The sequence below is a fragment of the Lactuca virosa genome, chromosome 3 (assembly GCF_052849685.1).
Source record: "Lactuca virosa cultivar CGN04683 chromosome 3, Lactuca_virosa_CGN04683_v6, whole genome shotgun sequence".
Lineage (NCBI taxonomy): Eukaryota > Viridiplantae > Streptophyta > Magnoliopsida > Asterales > Asteraceae > Lactuca > Lactuca virosa.
Window position 1 is genome coordinate 166,282,454 of NC_136428.1, and position 10,150 is coordinate 166,292,603.

Genomic DNA, 10,150 nt, shown 5'->3' on the forward strand with positions numbered 1-10,150 from the left:
TCCTCTCCAACTCGTCGAGTTGGTCTTCAAAAACACACGCGACTAACACTTCCAACACGTCGAGTTTCTTCCCCCAAACTCGACGATTTGGCCTTTAGAAATGAGGTTTTATTTCCATAATTGATCTTCTAGATTCCGGATGTTAGAACTCTCCCCACTTAAATTAGATTTCATCAACGAAATCGCTCCTTATTAACACTCATATCAGAACAATCTTCCTGATGATCATGATTGGAAATTATGCGCATAAAATAACATTCCCAAGGCAACCGAAACCCAACCGAAACTTCTATCCCGAAAATAACACCCAAACCTTCAACCCTTGCAAACCACCTCTACCTTCTGAGACATGAAATCTATAATGATCTGACTTCCCGACAGATCGCCCGTGCTGAAACAACCTATGCCCCCTCTCAACGAATAGCAACCAATCATAACCCTTCCAACTCTGATAATACAACGGCCTATCCCGATCTACTAAAACCATCCTTAGAATAATTCTTCAAGCCCGGTGAAGAACGAATCCTCAATATTTGAATAAAACCCAGTCCTATCTCGCATGAATTCTGAAACCTTCAATCTCAATGGTTTGACTCCATGTCAGACCTCTCACACCGTACCGTTACTAAGCCAATCCCCATTGAGTTTTGAACCGAAGAAATGCTTCAAAAGGGAAACAAAATCACTGACCATATATAGTTACAGAAAACTTATACTCAACAGAAGGCTCAGATAATCATTCGAGTAGAAGATTCATCCCTGCAACAGTTAGACTCAAAAGAGTGATGCGTAATAGGGCCAGATCAATTAATATGAGATTATTTAATCCTGTTGTGAGTGACTTAGCATTACCCAAACACCAAGATACTTCTCATACACACGAAAACCCAAATCGCTAGTACTGCCCGAAACACAAAAACCGCCCAAAACACTGAATCTTCCTGGAACACTGAAACTGCCTGAAACTGCCCTAAACAGCAGGCTGCCTTCTGGATGCTTTCCAAAATCCACCGAGACCTCCCTGGTCCCAATTCATCTGCCAATTGTCTGAAATTACCGGGTTCCTGCCCGGTTGCTGAGCCAAGAGACTCCCGCACCGTCACCCCTCGCGACTTCCAAAGGAAAGCCTCACATGCAATACCTACCCAAACCATTTTGACATCAACCTGATGCCAATATGAACGCTACAGGTCCAACTGTAATCTTACCTGACACCCGATCTTCCACGACCTACCACTTCATGGTTTCATACATGCTGCAGTCTTCCCACAACCATCCTGGGCTAACTACCCAAAGAAATCTTTGACCAATCAAATAGTGAAACCTATTTGAAAATCAGAAACCCCTTACAAGCCTGACCCCACACATATCGGGTCACACTCAAGCACAGGAGCCTGACCTGCCAATAAATTAAAACCATTTATTACCTCTAAACCCTTCCATAGATGCCCTCGGCACATTGATACCTTATTCCAAGACTTCCAGAACAGAAAAACTTACACATAGACACCCACAATTCCTAATGCTAGTTCTCACTAGGAACCAATTCGGTACCCAACTCATAATCCGAGACCCAAAGATCTACACTTGAAGTTCTCCCCAAATCCTCTGATTCAAGACACCGCTCCCGAAATCGGAAGGTAAAAGGTTCCCAACCCATCGCTGAGACTACCAGTCTCGCACCTGATCCAACAACCAGTTCCTCAAGAGTCCAAATAACTAGGCTACCCAGCCTGTAAACCCTTCCGCGTCACATAATGACTACACACAAAGTCCTTCAACTCAAGATTCAAAGCCTTGACCCAACGGTCTCTACCAGGTCCCATCTGAATTGCCATAATTACACGGGCCTTGCCCATGGGGATGCGAAACCCATCATAGTTCCATACCCGTTCCTGCGCCTGAATACATGGACGATTCTCCCGCACTTTCATTCGACTAAGTCCTTGCAGCACACTAGAATTGAAGAATTCCCAATCCTTCTTACCCTCCAATGATCGATCTATCGACAACCGGCACCTACCACAGCTAGAGATCCAACGCTATCCACTCTAAATACCACACAACCCCTGATGACCAGCTGAGCACTTCCCAAATCCCAACAATACTGATAACCTTGAATATTATAAAATGATACCGCACTCAAATCCTGAAGTCCAAAGAACAGATGCTCAAACTAAAACCTTCGTAATAGACCACTTCCTTCGACGCATCCAAAGGCCAACCCAACACCATGCTAAAGCCATCAAACCATGACGATGCTGGAGAATCATTCTGCTGAACCCGGACCATAAGTCTTCAACATGATGCCCCTGACCGAGCCCAACCGAAAACCAGAATAATACCCGAACACTTGAAACCCGCTACACACTAAATAACCCTTACTAATCCACTAACATTTCATGGCATGCAAGAGGCATATAACATTTTTTTGAAGATATAACCAAAACATAAGCAGAGAAATAAACCAGAGATACACTTACCCAACCCGTTATAATATTCCAAACCAAAGAAAAATTCCCACAACAAAATGCAGCTAAAACTGAAAGGAAGAAAAAGATACATACCTGCAACATCGCCTGCTAGAGTCCTGACTTCTCCTGTCTGACATCGTAGAGCATGAATCCTCTTTGCTGGGGCTCCTGCCCTACCTTCTCGACTATCAGAGGTTTGCCAAATAGCCGGACCAGGTGCGCTCACTACTCCTCCCCTCCTTCTTGGACAGACGGATCTCTTGTGGCCCACATGGTTGCTGAGTTGGTCCCTTCAACTCGCTGAGTTCTCATCAAACTGTAGAATCGCGAAGAATCGATCCAACTCATCGAGTTTTCCCCTCCTTTTTCATTAGAGTCGGGACAATGCCAAACCAACTCGCCGAGTTCTCCTATTAACTCGTCGAGTTCTTCAGTCAGCAAAACCACTTAATCTATTAAGCCACTTAATCACCAAGATAAGGCTTCAAATTGCAGATCTGGTCCCTTAAGGTTGTATTGATGAGTAAAGTCTCTAACTTTACTATTATGCAAGGCTAGAAGAAGCCCAAAAGCTCAAAATAAACTAGAAGAAAGGCTTAATGGATGCATGGAGCCCTTAAGACCACAAATTTGACACCTTTATGCCAAAAGAGCTCCCTAGGACCCTAGATCTAAAAGGGTTTGTCCAAATAGGACGTCCAACTCCCAACAACCACTCCATTTGGACCAAAACATGCAAAAGAACCCTAAGAAGGAGATCTATGAATTCACAAAGCAAGGCTGAGACTTTTTACCAGAAAAGTCCTGAAAATGAAGCAAGGATTCGAGATCTAGCTGCTCCTTCTTGTATCACCAACTCTCACCAAGCTCTCCTTCCTTCCAATGGCTTCAAACACACCACAAAAGCACTCAAAATGGCTCACAACACTCAAAAATGACTTAGAGTTTCGAGGTTAGGTTTTAGGACAATGGTGGATGGAAATGAGGCCAACATATGGGGTTTAAGTTGTTTAAATAGGGTGCAAAATCCCGAAATTAGGGTTTCCCAAACCACGTCCAACTCGTCGAGTTGGTCTTCAAAAACACGCACGACCAACACTTCCAACACGTCGAGTTTCTTCCCCCAAACTCGACGAGTTGGCCTTTAGAAATGAGGTTTTATTTCCAAAATTGACCTTCTAGATTCCGGATGTTACAACTTGTATTGCCTCGTCCAACCTCTTCCAACTTCTTCTTCTTTTTTTATTGCTGAAATCTTGGTGAATCTTGATTATATATTGCTGAAATCTTGTTGAATTGTTGTTTCACCTTCTTTTTTTGTTTTTTTCTTTTATTCTTGCTGAATTATTTATTCATTTTTCTCATTGAATAATGATAATTTTTTGCTAAAATATCATTATTTTTTGCTGAAATATCATAAAATCTTGCTGAAATGTCATACGTTATTAAATTTTTGGTATTAAAAAACTATTTTCGGTATATAAACTCAGTTTATTTTAATTTTTTAATATCTGCAGCAGTATGCAGATGTTAAAAAACAAACACGCTTCTTATTACAGTCTGCAGCCGATTGGTCCACCTCTTCTGCTGTAGAGGGTTGCAGAGGTGGTCCGCAGACTTCATGAATTTTTGCTTGAAAACAAAACAGCACCTAAATCTATTGCCTGCAAGAAGAGGTTTGTGAAAACAAAACATTCGGGACCCTTTAGGCTACTTCCCCCGTTTCTTATCACTATTAACCAACAAGCAAAACAAGAGCAACCAAACTAGTCAAAAGTAGGAAGTGTCCGGTTTTCAGCTTAATCACTGCAGTACGTCTCGTTGTACTACGCCTCGTGGATTGAGTTTGAAGAAACACCAAATTAGTAGACTAAATCAGGCCAAGAATTCTCAAATCGCTTGCAATCGCCAAACCCATGGAAGCACAGAAATCAAGTAATCTGTTTCTTTTGATCAAAATTCGTAGTGTGATTGGTGAAATTGCATCATGATTAGAGAATGAAAGGGTTCTTCACGTCGAGTTACAGATAGATGCGACATGATTTTTGTCTAAAAAAATTTCTCCACATTTTCGATTGGATTACTTTAGTTATGACCCGACCCTTGATTATCTTTGAATTCATGTACACCAAAACAACAAAATACATTTCCAACAAGTGACATGTTATTAAAAAAATTAAAAATCACATGAAAAACAATAAATTTCTTTTCGGAAAGGATCGATTGACTGATAATTAAATAAATTAAAAGTACTTGAAAACCATTCCTCGACACTAGCACCAAAAAATTGATGTATAATAGATATAATTTATATATTATTTAAACTTAAAACAAAAATCCAACTTTAAATTCATGAAACCGAACAAAATAAAATAAGAGTATCAACCTTGAAAGAAAGCATACAAAGAGGAGTTTATGATAAGTGTCACTAAAATAAACATATACGAAGGTATTCATATTTAGACTTTATAATTCATTATTCTACAGATGGTTTCTATTATGGATTTTGGTATGTGGTTTACCGATTCCTAAAATGATTATATCAATTTGTAACTCCCCGATTCTCAAGTATTAACATTTTGGCCTTATTTTTTAAAGTTTCAAGGTCTACTCGACGAGCTGGATGCCCTGGCTTGTCAAGTAGTAGCGGGTTTGGGACGCGGGTTTAAGTGACCAACTCGCCGAGTCGGATGAGTGACTCGACGAGTTAGAGCTGGAGGGTGAAACCCTAATTTCCGGGGGTTTGCACCCTATTTAAAGAATCATAAGCCTCCTTCAGCCTCTTTACAGTCCCTTGAGAGCTCAGCAAAACCCTAATTTGTGTGAGTGTGCTCCATTTGTATTCTTAAGCTTGGGAAGAGGATTTTGGTGGGAAGAAGCTTGGAGATCAAGTGACTAGGAGCAAGGAACGTGTGGAACTAGAAATCTACCTCAATTGGCATCCTTGTGGAAGGTATTAAGCCGTTATCGTAACCTCCCTTTCATTCTAGATCTATTTTGGGTGGATTTTAGGGCTTTTCTAGCTTACTAGGAAGCCTTTCTTGTGTTTGAGCTCAGATCTGAGGTTGCAACCTCAGATCTGGACTCTCCTGGGTCTCTAAGTCCATAAAGTTTCCCAGATTTTGCAAGAATGAGACTCTCCTAAGGTGTAAAGCTCCATTAGAAGCTTAGATTGGTCATTTAGAGTCTCTAGGGCCTTGCATGAACGTAAAGTTTGCAACTTTACGTGATAAACATGCCTTAGAAGCTTGGATCTACAATATGGAGCCGTTGCATGGCTTAAAAAGTACCTGTATGGATGAAGGTCTGAAGGGACTCGGGGAGTTGCATAGTCAACTCGGCGAGCCACATGAAGATAGTCCTGTACTCGACGAGTTGGATGAACAACTCGGCGAGTCCGTTGAAGATTGTCATAGACCCGACGAGTCAGTGGAATGACTCGGCGAGTCGGCTAGGGTTTCTCCCAACCTTTGGACGCGTATGAACTCGGTGGGTTGGCCAAGGGATTACGACCACTGACACTAGGAACCCGACGAGCCACTCGAGTGACTCGGCGAGTCAGGCCAGGAACTTGGTGAGTAGCTAAGGGTACTCGACGAGTTGAGGTCAACATGGACTGTTGACCTTGAAAGTTGACTTGGACTTAGGCAAGGGTTGACTATTAGACTTCTGGACGTATCTTGGAAACCTATGAACCTTGTGATGTGACGGATACAGGTGGTGGAGTTTGTGGTGGTGATCCGGGAGTTGAGCTTTCTAGTTTCAGGCCACAGTTGCGAGGTGAGTTACCTCACTATACTAAGGGGTCTAAGGCACCAAGGTCGGCCCACTAGATATATTATCCTAGCAGTGTTAGAATGTTGAGTATGAGTTAGGGTTGCATGCTAGTGGTTATGCCAGTTCGGTAGATCTGTAGGACTACCTGTGTTGTTATATGATTATCTGCATGCTCAGTAGTTATGGTATATGTTGATATGTTATGTGATATGGGTTTAGGATGTACTGCTTCGTGCGGTGACCAACAAACCCTAGGAGCATTCCAGATACGAGTTGTGGGCCCGGTAGGCAACCCATACTCGTACTGTGGGCTCGGTGGCAATCCAGATGTGAGTTGTGGGCCTGGTAGGCAATCGAGACTCACACTGTGGGCCCATGGGTATTCCAGTATGTAAAGCTGTGGACCCAGTACGTGCTATTATTTGTATATGTATTATGTGCAGTGTATCGGTATTTTGGGGAACTCACTAAGCCTCGGGCTTACAGTTTCAATTTATTGTTTCAGGTACATCAGGGCATCGCGGCAAGGCGAAGGCGTGATCGTACGGCTCCTCATATTTATGTTTATGTTTCTGGGATACTCTGATATTATACCTTTTGAAAACATGTTTTGTAATAACTAATGGTTTTTGGATTGTTTAAAAAGTTTTAAATTGGCTTGAATTTTATGGGTGTTACACAATTGCTAATATCATTAATCACATGTTTCAAAGTTATCTTCCAACAAGAATAGCTTTCCTAGATCTAATTGTTAACTCATATTATGTAACACTTAGTTGGTATGATTGGTCCTAGTGATAGTAGTAACTTTTCAATTGCCTACGTAAATAGTGCAATCATGTGCATTAAATCAATATTCTTATGTCTAAAATAGGGATACCATCCTCCATTTACAATTGTATACGCTAATAGTGCAATTATGATCCAAGCAACATAATATGACGTGAATCTAAATCATAAATCTCAATTACATAGACGTAAAGGCATGAATATTAATATTCGTGGATCTTATGAAAATATAATCAATTAAACAACTTATCAATATTCAAATTATCAATCAACAATAAAACTAGGGTTTCAGAAATATCAAATATTCATAAAGGGTATGATCCCAAATGTCAACAAGAACAATGAAGAAATCAAAGAGTTGGCTAATTATAGACAAAAAATAGACAAATTGATAACCTAATGATTCTTCTCTTGATCTTCAGATTTCTACTCCATATCAGCTTTTCGGTTAATGTCAACTTGGGACCCTTAAAATGGCCCTCATTGGTCATGATCTTCTAGATTTCTCTTCAATTTTGATGTATCTTACATGATATGATGCTTCTAACCAAAATTATGGTTCAATTTATAGATTTTATGACCGACTTAAATCACGACATTATATGATGCTTCTTATTTCTTTCCTTGCTAAACTCCAACTATTTTCTTGTTTGATGCTTCACAGAAATATTCTCAATAAAGTCTTTTTCAACGTCTATTTCATCAATGTGTCATTTTTAGCTACAAAATATAAATAAAAAACAATTAAGTTTATTTTATCCTATTTCTATCATTAAAACATTCATAAAAGTGTCAAAAATGTCCCTAAAAATATGTTTAATTTACGACATATCAACCTATTTCATTAAAACTTATCTACATGCATTTTTCGTATTTTTCGCGAACACATTTTTCAGCAACACGACCATTTAAGGCATGAAATCCTAATCAGACACTGCCAACTGCCTATAAATACCCCCTTTAGTTCTAGGTCAAGGCAGACTAATGCATAGATTTTACCAATGTTCTAAAAAGCACTTCATGGTTTCGCCATGGCGCGTCATGACTACAAGGCTTATACTTGACGCCACACTTTAAGCAAATGCCGCCTTAGATCATATATGCATATTAAAATGAATAATAGTAGAATATATATATATATATATATATATATATATATATATATATATATATATATATATAGAGAGAGAGAGAGAGATAGGTTCATTTGTTTAAACTAATTATTGTGTTATTGTATGGACAAATGTGGACCAATTATTCTTAAAGGGTATTAATGTAATCTTGCAATATAATTTATTTTTTCCCAGTTAATTAATCTTTGATTGATATCAATCAAATTCCTAAATATCAGGTTGTTACTTAAATCCTGTGTGCATGCTTACTACCAATCTCAAAACCCTATTTGCCCCGATCTCTATTGCAACGACTCCCTCATTTTTCCAGCGCCAGTTCCTTAATCAGAGATGACAAGATCACAACACTAGTTTGTTAAAATACACCACTTGCCATTGCAACGCATCAGATTCGACCACCATCGTCTTCGTCTCCACTGTGCAGCTAGCTATCTTCGTCGGAGTAAAGGTTGTCGTCCGAGACCGAAGTTAGCAATGATTTCCCCTTCTCTTGAGTAAACCTCCAACGTCTTGCAAGAGGAGAAAAAATCAATCTCCAATCGGATCAATCACATTAAAAGCAGCCTCCTCGCTGAAGCCTCCCTTGACACCACCGGCGCCTCCGCCGCCAGGATCTGCATTCTTTTTGGCAACATTAATTGATGTGTGAGTTGAAGCATTTAGGGCTTCTAATATACTCGATGCTTAATCGTAATTTTCTAGTGTATTAGAATCTGTTACATATAGGGAATTAAGGATTTATGCTTTGGTGCTACAATAAAGGTCTAAAATTTCCAATTTTGATAATAATTTCGGCTGTGATCCTTGTGGTTGGATTTACTGCTACTTGTAAAACCTTAAATTGAATTTTTTTTATCTGCATATTCTATTTGTTGAATTACCTATGTAGCTAAAAAGGATACATTAAACAGTCTGTTTGATTTAGTCATGCCATTCAATTTTTAAACAGTCCTTATGCATATGCAGGTGGTTGATTTTTGCTGTGGGGCAAATGACTTCAGTTTCCTTATGAAAAAACACCTTGATGAGATGGGGAAAACCAAGTGCTCTTACAAAAATTACGATATTACCAGACCAAAGGTATGGTATGGTATGCACTTCCCTATGTTAATATATTTTTGGATTTGTTGATTCATCAGTATTGCTATTGCTATTTTGTTTGCAGAATGATTTCTACTTTGAGAAGAGGGATTGGATGTCTGTTCGTCCAAAAGAATTGCCAAAAAGCTTGAAATTGGTAAAGATCATGTTGATTCCTTCTCTTTAGATTGTGTTTCTTATAATGTATTCTTTTTTGAGCAGATCATGGGACTAAACCCTCCATTTGGGAAAAATGTTGCTCTTGCAAACCAGTTTATACAACATGTAGTTAAATTTATGCCTAAGCTTATCATTCTTCAATTTATATTTGTTTTTTTATAAATTCTTGAAGCATTTTATTATTTGTTTTATATGGTAATTCCAATTCAAGTGGAATTTGGGGGGTTTTGAGTGATATGGAGATCATCATGTTTCTTTCAAATGGTCTGATTGATGCAGCAAAGGGACTGATTCAAATGGTCTGATTCATATTTCAATTTATGTTTTTTTTTCTTCTGATTTAACACTTCATTTATGTGGACAGTGCAGGATCTTGACAAGGTTGAATTCTGAAAAGGCATCAAGTATGTTTATGTAGATGCTTCAATGGATGATATTGGTGAGATTCCAATTCTATTGGAATGGAATCACGTATTCCAATTCTGTTGGAATGGAACCACGAATTCTAATTCTGTTGGAATCACAGAAGTTGATGCTTGAAGAACGGCCCACAAAATTGAAACGGACCACATTATTCTTTTAGAATGTATTAGTCGTTGTTAGATTTTGATGTTTTCTTTCCCGTTTTGAAAGTTTTTTTAGTTTTATTCTTTAACAATAAATGTAATTCTTAACAATCATTACCCGTATTCTATAAGAAATAATGTATTTTTTGTT

At 39.0% G+C, this 10,150-nt stretch overlaps 1 long non-coding RNA gene across 1 annotated transcript; it reads left to right on the forward strand.

Annotated features, from left to right (window-relative positions):
- The first annotated feature begins 9,139 nt into the window (after positions 1-9,139).
- On the forward strand, positions 9,140-9,571 carry LOC145162720 (uncharacterized). Its single transcript, XR_013739274.1, has 3 exons — positions 9,140-9,253; positions 9,339-9,410; positions 9,476-9,571. It is a non-coding gene; the product is annotated as an uncharacterized LOC145162720 (long non-coding RNA).
- Positions 9,572-10,150: the final 579 nt, after the last annotated feature.